At 37.4% G+C, this 16,345-nt stretch overlaps 1 protein-coding gene across 3 annotated transcripts in view; it reads left to right on the forward strand.

Annotated features, from left to right (window-relative positions):
* The first annotated feature begins 2,458 nt into the window (after positions 1–2,458).
* LOC119501970 (multiple epidermal growth factor-like domains protein 11) overlaps positions 2,459–16,345 on the forward strand; it is a 157,694-nt gene continuing 143,807 nt past the window's right edge. For all 3 annotated transcript variants that reach the window (XR_005209982.1, XM_037792770.1, XM_037792756.1), the window contains exon 1: positions 2,459–2,764. The gene's annotated coding sequence lies outside the window, so the exon portion shown is untranslated. The remainder of the gene's footprint in view (positions 2,765–16,345) is intronic.

Below are 16,345 nucleotides of genomic sequence, written 5' to 3' on the forward strand. Positions count from 1 at the left end.
GTGGGTCATTAATATTTTTGATTGATGTTCGCAAATAATTTAACAGCCTGCAGTTGTATATCACATTTTTGTGTATAAAGAAAATGCATGCATCTGAATGTGTGAATTTGTATATATACAAATTATATATATATATATGCATATATATATATACAGTTTGTTTAATTCTGCTGCAGTGTTTATTGATTAATATGTGCATGATGCAAATATGGGTACTGATTTTGATATTTTTTTACCTTTATTTATTATTATTATTATTATTATTATTATTATACAGTGTGTTTTATTTTCCATCTTATGTTATGTATTCTATGTATTCTTTTTCTATCTTATTTTTTTTATTTTATTTTGACTACTATTATCAGTGTGTTTTATTTTCTATCTTTTTTTAATGTTCATTCTTTGTTTATTTCCCCTTACTGTAAAGCACTTTATGCTGCATTTTTTGTATTAAAGGTGCTAAATAAATAAAGTGTATGTGCTCAGCGCTGCTCCCTGGTGGACTGGATGTGAATCACCGCCTGCTCAACATCACTAACAGCTTGTAACAGAAGATGAAGTTACTTTGACTAACAAACCTCAAAACAACGATGCTTCATTTAAAACTGTGAACACAACAGCTAGTACAAGTTAACTGTGTGCTACCTGCTGGATACTACACGGTGGTGAAAGGATGAAGAAACCAGCTTGCAGGGTTAACTGACAGCTTTCTCAGAAGTTAGCAAGTTAGTTGACCAACCAAGGGATAAAAACCCGCTGAATATTGAACTTCAACCGAAAAGAAAGCGACGGCCATGCTGCTCTGCTGGAGATGTAAGTAACTAGATTACTTTTTATTTGTAGCTGTAGTCATATTTTGTGCATGTGTGAAAAAATGCATGCACGTATCTGAATATGTGAATTTGTAGCCTACATTTACCCAAGTACTGTACTTCAGTACAAATTTGAGGTACATGTACTTTACTTAAGTATTTTCTTTTCATGCCACTTTCTACTTCTACTCCACTACATCTCAGAGGGAAATATTGTACCTTTTACTTCATTACATTATTTGACAGCTTAAGTTATATACAAGTACCCTACAGCTATTAACGATTAGTCCTATTGACAGAAAATGATTATAAATAATAATAATAATAATAGTTTATGGTTCCAGCATCACAAATGCAATTCATTTTAATTAGGCTATTTAAATCTATTTATAATTATTTTTAATGTAGTACAGTTTTTTTTCGGCACTGAGTATTTTTACTTTGAATACAAGTTAATTTTTTCTTTTTAACAGTTTGTTTAATTATTGCTTTTTATGCTAGCATGCTAACGGTAGCCATGACAACTTAATAAGCTAGGTGGAAGAAGTAACGTTATTCAGGTATTTTACTTGAGTAAAAGTAGTAATACAACAGTGTAATACTCTGTTACATGTACAAGTAACGTTAGGTCCTAACGGCCCTGCATTCAGAGTCGTAAAAGTACAAGTATTAGCATTAACATTTACTTAATGAAGGCTACCAAAAGTAAAAGTAATCCATGCAAAATGTCCCATATCTGAATAATATTAACGTTATATTACTGGATTACAATTAGTGATGTACATAATTTTACTGCTTTATGTTGCAGCTGGTAAAGGTGGAGCTAATTTTAATTATCTAAACCTATAATAATATATCATAATTTAGTTGATTTATATTTAATAAAAGTAAAAAGTAGGCTACAATACTTCCAGATAGTAGTGGAGTAACGTAATGTTACTATCCACCTGTTAAATGCTCATTTAAAGTATATCTCTTGTGTTTTTTTTCTGCCCCAACTGGTTTAAACAGTGTTATCATAAAATACTGTGTTGAGCTGCGTGGAAGGAAGTATGACATTTATATTTCTAGTTTTATTTTGTATTTTTTTTTTTTTTAAAGGTCCCATATCGTGCTCATTTTTAGGTTCATACTTGTATTTTTTGTTTCTACTAGAACATGTTTATATGCTGTAATGTTCAAAAAACACGTTATTTCCCTCATGCTGTCAGCCTGAATATACCTGTATTCACCCTCTGTCTGAAACACTCTGTTTTAGCACATTTTGACGGAATTGCAACAGCTTGGGTCCATGTGTACTTCCTGTCAGCTGATGACATTCACATACACTGCAACCAGGAAATAAACTGGGACACATTTAGAATGTTTACATTTAAAATTGTGTCAAGGGTCTAAATATGGTATATTCGTGACATCACGAATGGACAGAAATCCTGACAGTTTGTTTCAAATGCAGAGTTTCTGAATACGCGCTGTGTGTATTTCCTTGTGGATTGAGTGTTTCGATACTTTCACAGTATTTATATAGAACTAAAGCCTGCTTTATAATAAAAAAACATGAAAATCTCACTTTTTTATAATAGGGGACCTTTAATACTGAAGTGAAACTAAAACCGCTTGACTCAGTGTTTTTTTTCCCCCAAAACCGAAGCGGAAGTGAGGTGGGGTCAGTGCTCTCGCTGCCTCCGCTGCTCTTCGGTCGCTCTGTGCAGAGCAGCAGCTGCAGCATCAGAGACTCACTGAGACACTCTGAGCTCAAGTTGGTAACTACTGCACACCGACACGGATGATGCTGAGGACTTTACTCATGTTGCTCCACATCTTTTAGAATTTTTTTTTTTTTAAGAATAATGTCAACCACGTCGTCTCTCAGGAAGCTCCTTTAATAGCATCTTTATTTGCATAATAAATCCACCAGAATGAACTTTATTTAGGACGCATCTCTCCTGCAGGTAAGCTCTTATTATTGACACTGTTATTGTTTTTAATTATTTTACACACACAGAACAGCTAAATGCTGAATCATAATGACCTGACAGAGGGAGTGTGTGGTTTCCTATTAGTGAATTTAATTATAATCAAAGCTTTGCATTCAGGTGGGCTATTTTCTTTAATATTAACTGTTTGCTTTTTAACATGCATTGCTGTGTTGTTATATTAGTAACTATATTGTAGACTATCATCTTGAATTTTAATTGCAAGACTTTGCACAAGACAGATAAATCCTTGTAGTTTGTATATTTGAGCCTTAAATAACCTGCATATCTTGAAAATCCAGCTGCATTGTTGCTTACATTTTTAGCTAAATGAGCAAAATGTGAAACTCAAGAAAAGTCAATATTATAATTATCATCCTGAATTGTAATTGCAAGACTTTGCACAAGACAGATAAATCCTTGTAGTGTGTATATTTGAACCTTAAATAACCTGTATATCATTATAATCCAGCTGCATAATTGCTCAATTTTGAGCTAAATGAGCAAAATTTGAAACTCAAGAAAAGTAATTTCTATTTTCCGTAATATGGATCTTATATTGATTTGGCAGATTCTTTTTTTCAGTTATAATTAGCCTATTATTATTTATTTTCATGATCACTGTTGCTATTGTGTGTTTTTGGCATCAGTATGAGCAGTTTGCCTTAAAAAAGTTTGTCTCATCGCTCCTTTCTTTATGAAACTGAATGCTTTGTTGACATGCAGTCACTTAGTGGTTTTATTCTTATTTATTGCAAGTTAAATTGTTGTCAATCTCTGCAGTCCTCAGGTCCCAGACATCTGCTGGGTTTTATTCCAGAGATCTAATCTGGACGTAGTCGACCTTGGCCAACAGCTCAATGCAATCAGCTGTGATGGAGTAGCTGGTAGGACAGAAGAGCTGCTACCTGAACTAAAACCTGCAGTGAGCTGCTACTACCCCTCCAGGGTGCTGAGGACTGAAAACCAATGGTGTGCATTGAGACAGTTTCCCATCTATATAGAGGTCTGGACTCTGTCTGAGTTTGTGATGTTAATTAGATGGGTCAGGATGATCATTGCAGTTGTAGTATTTCCATTGATTCCCCTGAGGCATCACAGCAGGCAGAGCTTACACAGAGAGTAGCACGCTGTCAGCACTAGATGGCCATCTTGAGCAAGGCACACATACAGCCAACAGCTGGTTTAGGAGGCTGAAGTGTTGCTGATTATTCAGACATACAAGTAGTGTACAGAGGTTTCAGGTCATGTCTCTTTGAAGATTATAATCAATTGTTAAAACCGATTGAATATTCAGAATATTGGTGTTTAATGACCTGAGCATGTAAAGCTCAAAGCCAATAGAAAGACTGGAGCTAACCAATAATACAGAGAGAGAAGTGCTGCTCAGTTTCTGTGTTCTCTCCTCAAGCAGCTGCATTTACTGAGCTGCTGCTGGTTGGAGATTGTGCTGTGCAATATGTCACAGAGACGTTTGTCACAAATGTGCTCTCGCAATAATAGTAATGCAGCTTTTGACGACTCCCGAGCTCTTACTTTAATTAAATGTGTTTTACTTTTTAAGACGATGCTGTGTGCGTGGCTCGGGGGTGGAGTTGGAGGTGGTGCTGATGGTGGGTCAACGATTTCAGTTACCAGGAGTGTGTGTGTGTGTGTGTGTGCAGGAAAGGGCTTCATATACAGATGAGAGACAAAAGGTTGTAAGAAATGCAAAACAAACAAAAGATGCATTTAAAAAAACAAGTAAATGAGAGTGACAGCTGCAGACCTGAGACTCAGGATTGCTGGAGAAGCACATGGGTTGTTGTTGTTTTACTTGAAGCAAGTTGGAGATTTGATATATATATATACTGTTAATGTTCCCTGTTGTCATCCAGGTGAATATACAGTAGCTCTGTTTTAGCTGAAAGTGATTATAGGTTTTTATTACACGGCTTTGTTGAATACCCGATTCTGATTGGTCAATCAGGGCGTTCTACGGTCTGTTGTTTCTTTATAAAAGACTCTGGACGACTGTTTTTGTGTCAAATTAAAGACTTTTTTAAAGAAAGTCCGCTTCGCGTCGGGGTGCGGCATCGCCCTGTCGGGGTTTATTTCACAATAATGACCAGCTCGCTGTACATTATCCCTTATTTAACAATTTAATAATCAATGCTCAGAAAGCTATGGTACAAAAGGCGAAAATGCAGATTTATATTTTAACACATTTCATGCTGGTTTTGAGATTTTAAAGTCATACTTGGACACTCTTAAGTTTTGTCTTAGATTTCTGCATTGTCATGTTTTAGGAACTTAATGTCAGAGCTACCAAGCTCTTCTTCTGAGTGGAGCTGCGACGAAAAGTCGACTAACCGATTAGTCGATTGACAGAAAAATAATCACCAACTATTTTGATGATTGATTAATCTTTAAAGCAAATTTTCATGCAAAGATGGCAGAAAAAGTTTTCAGCCTTTCAAATGTGGAGATTTAGGCTGTCAATTGATTAAAATATTTAATCGCAATTAATTGCATGATTATCCATAGTTAATCACGATTAATCACACATTTCTTATCTGTTCAAAATGTACCTTAAAGGGAGATTTGTCAAGTATTTAATACTCCTATCAACATGGGAGTGGGTAAATATGCTTCTTTATGCAAATGTATGTATATATTTATAGAAATTAATCAACAACACAAAACAATGACAGATATTGTCCATAAACCCTCACAGGTACTGCATTTAGCATAAAACAATATGCTCACATCATAACATGGCAAACTGCAGCCCAACAGGCAACAACAGCTGTCAGTGTGTCAGTGTGCTGACTTGACTATGACTTGCCCCCAAAACTGAAAGCTGAAAAAACAAGACATCATCTTGGACTTTGAGAAACTGGGATGGATATTTTTCACTATTTTTCAGGCAGCAACCTCCAGTTCTGAGAAGTGAAGCCAATGCTGAAGCTCCTCGAACCTGCATTCTTTCTAACAGCCAGCAGGGGGCGACTCCTCTGGTTGCTAAAAGAAGTCTGATTGTATAGAAGTCTATGAGAAAATGAGTCTACTACTCACTTGATTTATTACCTCAGTAAACATTGTAAACATGAGCTTATGGTCTCAATCGTTAGTTTAAGTCTTCTTCAATTCAGCATGATGTTCATTTAGTAAATGATGGTCCCATTTATAGTCAAATAGACCATAAAGCAGGGGATGCTTTAGGGCGGGGCTACCTTGTGATTGACAGGTCGCTACCACGGCGTTGTCCGTGTATTTGTCTTAAACTTTAACTGTTTCACAGTGTTTTTTTCGTTCATGAAAGTTAATTGTAACATTTGCGTTGCCTAAAAATGTCTTATTCAGCGTTTGGTTGTTTTTAGCTACAACCCTGTCGTGTCACATCTGGTTGCAAAAAAAACAGCCAATGACGAAAACCAAGATGCCAAAATGCCAAAGTAAAGGCTTTAAAACGTCAGTCCACAAACCAACGGGTGATGTCACACTGACTACATCAACCTCTTATATATGGTCTGTGCTATTTTCTGACATTTTATACTCCAAACAATTGATTGATGATGAAAATAATTGTTATTTGCAGCCCTAATTATGATCCATAAAAGAGTAAAATAGAGGGGATTTCTTTATGATGGCGGTTGGAAAAAGAAAGACTAAAAATAAAAATGTTCAGCCATTCTTTTGAAAAAAAAATATCACATATGAATTAATTATGTTTAAGACAGCCTTCAGTAGTCTAGCTAATTATTTGTGGCTGCAGCAGTAGGAGTCATTAATTGAGAATTTATTCTCAAGCCCATAAAAAAAAAAAAAAACACAACACCAACACTTCAAATGCTCTGTTGGCCACATCTTAATAATTGTTCCCTCCACACTCCTGCACTTGTGATTTAGCCATCTAATGGTAAACATAATTCCAATCACTGTTTAAAGAATAACAGGCTGTTGAGGGCAGAGTATTGAAGTGTGTCGCGAGCAGAAAATAGTTCCTCCAGGCCAGCTGCTCTCCCATGCATACCAACCAAACAGTCCGCTGCTCCGTGCAACCACAAAGCCATTAAACACCTGATGTGGTGCAGAATACAGCAGGAATATTGGAGCAAGCAGTGCACAGTTCCTCTGGGCTTTTTTTTCTTTTCTGGAGCATGTGGAAGCGTTTTGTCCCTGAAATTCAATGATGTTCGTGCAGACGGTTGGAAGTACTATTTGTCAGTCTACCAACACATTAAACTAGACTTTCCATTTCCATTCCTATTCCATTCCAAAATGCTCTTCATATTCATGCTCATTTCAGAGAGAAAAATTGCTGCCTTGAGCACGTCAGGCAATATTTGCAAAAGATAAACGATTCGGGCCACAAAAAAAATGTTCCATTTTACATGCAAATGTCGTATGAAGATCCAAGCTGTATAGGAGAGTTTCAAGAGAGAGTCTTTTTTATTTTATTCTGAAAGGAGGTTCTTAATTTGTACATCGGGATTTAGTGTTTATCTGCCACAGAATTTTTTATTTTTATGATCTCATAAACATTAACCGATAATTCATGCAAAACCCCTAATTAGGAAAATGTAATAAACAAGATCTGGCATAATGCTGTTTAGGGCTGGGCAATATGACGATATATATCGTCAAAGCGATATAAAAATGTCTATTGTATAGATTTTTCTATCTAAAAAATGTTTCCATAGTTAATCACAATTAATCACAAATCAATCGCACATTTTTTTTATCTTTTCAAAATGTACCGTAAAGGGAGATTTGTCAAGTATTTAATACTCTTATCAACATGGGAGTGGGCAAATATGCTGCTTTATGTAAATATATGTATATATTTATAATCAGAAATCATTTAACAACACAAAACTATGACAAAATATCGCTAACTCTGTCACGGACAGGAAACGTAATCGTATGGCGGTAACGTTGCGGTCAAGCCGGCCGTCGCTCTCATCTCCGTGGTCAAATGGGCCGACGCTACGACTGTAGAGCACCCAGATACTGACATTTGTGTTCTCTGCATTGAAACGGCCCCGATGGAGCTGACCATGGATGGATAAAGAGAAAGGAGCTGACGGGAGAGCTAGAGACCACCTTGGAGAAGTTAGAGGAAGTAGTAACTACGTCCTGTTTTCAAAATAAGTTGTTAACAAAGGGAACTGTATATATATATATATATACAAAATACATCTATGGAAATCAGATTGATGGATTATATTCACCAGAAGTATAAAACATTACATGTCCCTTATAAATGAAAAAGAAAATACCACTAATCTGTGAGGGAAATGTCTTTATTCTTTGATTTTTGGGTTGCTGGATAATAAATAATGTCTGACGATGACTGATATATTTGACTTCAGGACATCTCTGACTACACACATGCTGAAAATCTAACATTTTTAAAGGATTAATTTTGATGTTTTCCAAAGTAAAAGTCCCTAGAAGTGTATGATTCAACTTTTCCCCTTGGTCTAGTGTTAAAAAAGTTAACAAAAATCACAATAAATCGTAATATCAAATTGCCATACTTGTAAAATCACAATACATATTGAATCGGCACCCAAGTATCGTGATAGTATCGAATCGTGAGATAGGTGAATCGTCCCAGCCATAATGAGTGTATTCATGATCTATGTTCTATACGTGGATGTACATTGTGACGTTGGTATATTGTGTGAAGACAAATTTCTTTTCTTTTTCTTTCTTACTATTTACTTATTTTAATTACCAGGAAACATGCTATATCGTGATGTATATCGTTATCAAGATATGAAATGACCTAATGTATATCATGACAGAAGATTTTAGCCGTATCGCCCAGCCCTAATGCTGATAAAGATTGACCTCATCATCTCACAGCTGATGGCGGATGGATTACGCTTTGTCTAAAACGGTCCGTCTATTTCAGTCTGGACGGACCACGATCCTCCACCGCTGTGTTTCCAGTCTGCTGAACCCTTTCAGCTGGGAATCCTCCGTGTTCTGTCAGATCAATACGTGTAATCAGTGTTGATAAATGGGAGAACGCTTGCTGTTGTTCCTCAAGGACGTGTTATATTGGAGTCCCAACGACTAGCCTAGCTGCCTTTGCATAGCAAGTTTCGCCTGAACCTCTTATGCTGCATTATCGCTCATGAGATGAAAATAATACCAAGTGGCTTCACGGTGTAAGGAGGGGAACGTCATAAAGGAGCGTAATCTTTAGTAGTTTCTTGTTTCCTCACCAACTACTTGTCGGTGTGCATTTGTTTATCACTTCGGAAATGGAGATGAAAATGTTATTTAGAGAAGGTGTGTGTGTGTGTGTGTGTGTGTGCATGAATTATGGAGATACTTTATCAAGAAGTTTGGCCGCTGTTCTCTCATTCTCAGGATGAGACAACGGCAAAGCATTAGTCATGAAATTCAAATAGCTCATAAGGTGGAGGTAAAAGGGAGAGACCATTAAGGCCAGCAGCCCGTCAGCTCTCAGCATCTTATTCATCCTGCAACAAAGGCAGAGCGGAGGAGAGAAAAAAACAGAAGAAGAGAAAGCAACATGAAAGTCTTTTAAGTGGTTCTGCCTGGTGGGTACTTTGGAGTGGACAGGAGGGAGGGAGATGGGGCTGACCATTACAAAACATCATGAATGCTCTCCTCAGGGCAAATGGATGAGTAACACATTATACAGGAAGCATCCAGGGGCTTCATTCTGCATGTTGTTGTTGCTCAGAGGGTCACATGTTGTTTTGTTCCAGCTAGTTTGTGGTCGAGCGTCACGGTGTTCTTGCTTTGATCATTGAGGTCTGACGGGGTGATGGATGAATAAACGGGTGAATCAATTAATGGCTGGTTTGAACTTTGATGAGCGATTAATTGTCAATTTTGAAAGCAAAATGCTAAAAAAGTCACTGGTTCCGGCTTCTTTAATGTGAATATTTGATGGTTTTTGTTGTCTTCTAAAGTAGTAAATTGAATGTCTTTGTTTTGTTTTTTTTACATTTCGGGGGATCTATTAGCGGAGATATAATATAATATTCAGAACTGTATTTTCATTAGTGTTTAATCACCTGAAACTAAGAATCATTGTGTTTCTGTTAGCTTAGAATGAGTCCTTCATATCTACACAGGGAGCAGGTCCTCTTCACAGCGTTCGCAATGTTGCTCAAACCAAACTCTGGCTCTAGAGAGAGCCTTTCACGTTTTTAAGTCACCTGAAGGCCGCCGTAGTTCTCCGACATGCTTGTGAAACTGCGGTAACGTGAGCCGCAGAGTTTCGCACTTTTGTTGCACCTAAAGTAGTGTTATTATGGTCGGGATGGCCTCTGAATGAAGCCAACGGCGCTACCACGGTTCTGCAAGTCGATGCTAAAATTCTGAAAACGTGACGGTACTTGTTTTTTTACAGTACAACAGGTACCGCCAGGGCTCGAGACTAACGTCTTCCCGTCGTCCCAGGCACAATAGAAAATGTGTTTGGGACGCAGTGAACTCACTATCAACGTGTCCACGGGACGCACCCTATTCTTTCTCTGTTAACGCTACATTATGAACAACAAACAGGACGAGAGCTAGTTAACGTTGCTGTTAGCAGCCGGGAAGCAGCACGGTCCTGCAGAGCTAACAGTTGAGCTAATGGTAACGGGAGGTGCCATTAAATTACATTAAGGCTGTCAATCAATTAAAATATTTAATTGAGATTGATCGCATGACTGTCCATAGTTAATCGTGATTAATCGCAAATTAATCACACATTTTTGATCTGTTCAAAATGTACCACAAAGGGAGATTTGTCAAGTATTTAATCCTCTTATCAACATGGGAGTGGACAAATATGCTGCTTTATGCAAATGTATGTTTATTATTGGATCAATTAACTAGTAAATGAATCAATTAACTACACAATAATTGTCCAGAAACCCTCACAGGTACTGCATTTAGCATAACAAATATGCTCAAATCATAACGTGGCAAACTGCAGCTCAACAGGCACAAAACACGTTTTTGGCCCTAACTCAAGAATTTGTATGTTAATTATGACAAATTCACAGAAATACCTAACAGGATAAAATGATGAAGTGATGACGTGATGACACAGAGATGCATTTAAACTGCGAGTTGGCTGGCGAGGTGGTAGTTCTAGTTCTTGTCCTATTTTTCTCCCAGTTCTGACCGAAATCTTTTCAGTTGCTTAACAATGAGCACACTGTGTTGGTGAAGACCTGCTGTTTGCACGCTGTTGGTGGCGATTTTCTGAGCCTAGATAATAGTAATAACTTTATTTTGAATAGGTCAGTTTATACACAACAATGCAATACAATGTGGTTCACAATAGATGGAGAACTGGGCTGAAAAAGACGGGTGCAAACCTGGGAACCTTAAAGACAAAATAGAATCAAATCTGTTTGACAAATCAACAGGAGGTTTTCTACATGGTTGAAACTGTGTTTGTTCTCCACAGTCACCAACTTAGTTTCACTTCTGTGTGCATCGTTCTGTTATTTATTTTTTTATTTATTTGTTTATTTGACAGGGACAATACATAGGCATTGTTACACTTAATTAAAGTGCAACCGATGCAACGTATATAGGACTTAATTTGCAGACCTTGTCCCTGGTTAGGCTTTTAATAAAAAGAAAATAAATTTAAAAAAAATACAGAATAGCACATCATACATAAAATCACATAATGCAACATCGTACATTACAATCAATTTACATATGTATGTTCCCAATCAATAATCAGTTTGGTTTAGTTTCACTCGGTGTTTCACCTTTTCATTAAACGTTTTTAGGTCAGGTTGTATTTTTATTTCCGTTGGTACGGCGTTCCAGAAATTAATTATCTTGGCATGATGTGGATTGTAATGAGATATGGATGCAGCATGACGAAGCTTGTAGGTTTTATATACAGGCAGAAAAACATCCTCTTTTTCACAAAACACAACCCAACATAACAGTCCTGTATGTTGATGGTATTTAATTGAAAAAGTCTGTTTATGTCAATAGATGTGTTATCCTAAAAACAGTCAAATAAATAAACTACCTCTGCACGTCCAACTGCACCTGTAAAAAGTGATACTGCCCAGTTATTTTAGAATCGAGAGTTGTTTCAGACGGCCTCAGTGGGACTCGACACTCAATAATAGTGAAGTAATCATAGCAACCAAAAACCCTGAAATGATGCCAGCTGGGAATTTGTGTGAGATTTCTGTGGCATTTCTCAGTGCTTTCATTAAACACGAGAGCCTGGAGACGGACAATCCAAATCATTATGTTCCTCGTAATAAGTAATGACCTTGCCTGGCTCTGGGAGACGAGTGGAACCAAATTATAGCAGAGATCACCCTGTGACACCGCTCAGCCACCGGGACTCAGTGAGGGAAGAATTTAATTCTGCTGGTGCATTTATTTTGACTTTTTTTCCTGAACATATAGAGAGTACTTGTCAGTGTCCTCTGAAAGAAAACACAAGTCAGATTAGAGAAGTGCTCGCCGGCTGAATAGCCTCTCTCGTCTTAGTGTTTAGTTACTTTCTCTCCTCGGATCGGGCCTCCGCATGAAGTTGTCGACTTCAAGCTAACCAGCTTTGACAGCTTCCCTCATAGAAGACCCCGAGAGCTGGAAGCATTATAGTGGATTATACTAAGTCCGGCACAGCCAGACTTGCTCATTGTAAAGTGATCCTCCTGCTTTTCTGACAATCTGTCTGTAGAGAGTCTCTATGGGGTTCGTTACTGACCGTGCTGTGACAGCTGCTAACCCAACATAACAACGACACACTGCTATTGTGCTGTGCTTGGGAAGGTTTTGATCAGGCAGTATAAACTGGATCAAAAGCTGATGGTGCCCAGGTATCAGGGTCTGTAACATCTGTTGCTGAGCCACTAGTTAGACTGAAACTTGTTGACAGCTTTGCAGACTTTTGGTTAAATGTAGTTAGGGTCAAAACAGGATTAACCCACTAAAGGTCTTTGCACACCAAGTCCGTATTTTTATTATGTTTTTAAATCCGTCATCCAATCAAAAAAGGTTAAGCACTGAAACCTTGCACACTGAGTCCGATGCGTTTTATTATTCTATTCGTTGTGAAAATTTGCAATACGAGACAAAACTGAATTATTACCTGGGTGCAATGGATAGTCCCAAACAGGGCTAATGAATGAATGACGTCAGCAAGAAGCTATCGATTAGCTGCCTAGAGTACAATCACTACTGTCTAATCTTTACATCCTTTGTTTTGTGATCATCCCCGATTCCAAGCTGTTCTTCTGCAATCAGCTGCCACAATCTGTCTTTAATTCCTGCATCTCTGTATTATTTTATTTCTTTATTGTAAAGTGCTTTGTGCTGGTAGATGAAGTGAATGTTTATCAGATGCTATTTTGGATGATGACGTTTGCACGGACGGTGACTGAATGGTCAAATAACCCTCTTTTGCCTTTTGACGTATGTGGAAGAAACGCAAAAATCTAACCTGTTCCGAAAACTTTGGGTCGGTGTGTAAACGTGATTGACACAACGTCAGGTTGTATTTATTTCTAAACATGCGTCAATTCTGGACGAAAAAAAATAAAGACTTGGTGTGCAAAGGCCTCAAGGCAGGGGTCACCAACCTGTTTGAGACTGAGAGCTACTTGAAGGGTAGAGCGTACTATGGAGGGCTACCTCTAAATAATGCATATTATGCATTTAATAGGCTCCATATACAGTAGACCTATTAGGAGACGCTCTACATTCACTGATTACTGTTAATGATTCCTCACAATTTAAACATGCAAATTTAATGGCTTCTGTGTTAACCTTAACAATGAATCTGTTTTGGCATTTGAAAGTCACACAGTATCACATTTCTCACATTTTTCCCAGCTGAAAATGCAAAGCTTGACGTGCTTGAGGGTGCTTTGGAGGTGCAACATTTTTACAGCTGAGACGCTTTGGTTGTCCGTCGTCATCTTGGTTTTTGTCCGTCGTCATCTTGGTATTTGTCCGTCGTCATCTTGGTTTTTGTCCGTCGTAGCGACCTGCCAATCACAAGATAGCCCCGCCCTAAAGCATCCCCTGCTTTATGGTCTATTTGACTCTAAATGGGACCATAATTTACTAAATGAACATCATACTGTATTGAAGAAGACTTGGAACTAGAGATTGAGACCATAAACTCATGTTTACAATGTTTACTGAGGTAATAAATCAAGGTAGAAGTCGGCTCATTTTCTCATAGACTTCTATACAATCAGACTTCTTTTAGCAACCAGTGGAGTCGCCCCCTGTTGGCTGGTAGAAAGAATGCAGGTTTAAGGCACTTCAGCATTGGCTTCACTTCTCAGAGGTTGCTGGAAAACATAAGCAGCTTCTTCTTCATTCATTTAAGCCTTGGTGCAGTTTTCATGAATGATTGTCAGTGTGAGTTTCTTTCCTAAAAGCCAAAGCTGCTGTTGCTGCACCTTGACGTCAGCTGAGAATCTGCTGAAGCATTTTCATATGAGCTAAGACGCTACAGATGACCTTCAGTCTGCTAATGAAGGAAAGTGCTGATTGCTGCGTGCTGCTGCGCATCGGAAACACCTTCATGTGCTCTGATGTGAATTCTAAAGTGAATATCTGAAGGCACTTTGGAGATAAATTTGCTTTCTTATGCTTTAATGTTAGCAGCAGGGCTGCAACAACATACTAATTATGACTGACATTCCTCCGAGATTTTAAACGCTGGTAGATCTGGATACGCCATGCGTTTAATAAGGAGACGGGTGATAAAGCCCTGTTAGCATTAAAGGGTTTGATCAGATTTAGTTGAGGATTAACTTATTCCCCTGAAGTTAAGAAGTAATTTGTGCGATTGGCTTATTTTGAAAATTAAATATTAACACATCCATAAATGTTACTCCTCAACACAGCGGTTATGGCAACGTGTGTGTGTCATCCAAATGCTAAATATGAAAATCTCCTATCTTCCTCCCTTTATGGAATTTTTCCATTGATTTCCATTGAGCCGTGTTGTTTATCCAAGCCCCCGTATTAGGTCTTCTTGTTTACTTCCAATAAAGTCCTATTAGATATCAATACATTTCTTCTTTTCTCAAAGGAAGAATAGAGAAAGGCCTGGACTTATTTCCCCCACCAGCTGCTTTATACAATACTGACTTAACTGTACAATAATTTGTGCAATAATTCAACAGTCATTAATACTGCATTTTTACTGTACATTCAAGAAATATTGTTATTAATTAATTTCTTAATCATACCATTCTTGCATTTATATTTACCACACTTAGATCCCACTTCTCAGCACTGTGGTTATATGCTATATATTGCACGTCTTAATGCAAATATTTGTACATATTTTTTATATTCTCATTTTCTTATTTTTTTATTGTAGTACCTATATTTATTTACATATATTATGTTTATATTGTAGCATCATGTACACATTGCAGCATTATGTACATAATTTACATGTTATACACTCTTTTAATTCATATTTTCTTGCATTTCTTATCTTTATATAAGAGTAACTGTAACGCTCCAATTTCCCCCCCGAGGATCAATTAAGTATTTCTGATTCTGATTCTGAAGATCACGATGATACAGACCCAACATATTAACCTTAAGTTCCTTTACAGACAGAATTTTAACAATTATACAAATGTCCTTGCCCCAAAAGGTTCTTATCTTGTTAATATGCGGTGTATAAACGTCCCCTGTAGAAGGCTACACATGAAACAAAGGTCTGGAATATTTTCATTGAATCTGTGTGTTAGTAGTAGCCAGGGTCTGAAATGAACTTTTCTCACTTCCTACCACTGTGGCAGACAAGTATTTTTTTTTGTCTGCCACTCAGAAATTTTGACTGCCACTTTTGAAATCTCTGCGCTAAATGAAGGAATAACATTTTAGATCTGATGTCATTCAATGTTTGATATATTTCACATAAAAACATTATATGCATTGTAAATTACAGTGTTTGAATTACACCGTAGCTTCTGGGGGAGCCCTATTTTTTACAGCACTGTACTTTACTTTGTTATTGTCATCTATGGTGGTTATTTGCATAAAAACGCACACAATTCAAATGATTATGATTATTTAAATATTTGCTTTGATTAAAAAATCTTGACAAGCTGCTTAGAGCTAGTGTTAGGAAGTTAAACAGGTCATAATTCTCTCTCTAATATCTATTTGATATTACTGTGAAAACATCTCCTTCAAACAACTGGATTTATTCAAGTTTATCACCCAAAACTTAATTTTACGAGATTACATTTGAAGACATCATGATAACGTTGTAATTTACGTTCGTCTTTGAACGCCTCATAATAATAACTCAATGGCACCTCCGTTAACGTTAGTAGCTCCGTTATTTAGCCAAGCAGGATTGTGCTGCCCACCAGCTGCTAACAGGTAACATTACAAGCTGTCCTCCTTTTGATTACAACACAGGTTTGTTGTTCACAGTGTCGTTTTATCAGGGAAAAAAAGGGTGCATCCCCTCAGGTTTAGTAGCACCACGCTGTTGAGCACTTTTTTTCTCTCTGCCGTGTCTCTGGTCCCAAACAAACTGAAACATGATGCAGCGTGCGT

This window comes from Sebastes umbrosus, chromosome 2 (genome assembly GCF_015220745.1).
Source record: "Sebastes umbrosus isolate fSebUmb1 chromosome 2, fSebUmb1.pri, whole genome shotgun sequence".
Lineage (NCBI taxonomy): Eukaryota > Metazoa > Chordata > Actinopteri > Perciformes > Sebastidae > Sebastes > Sebastes umbrosus.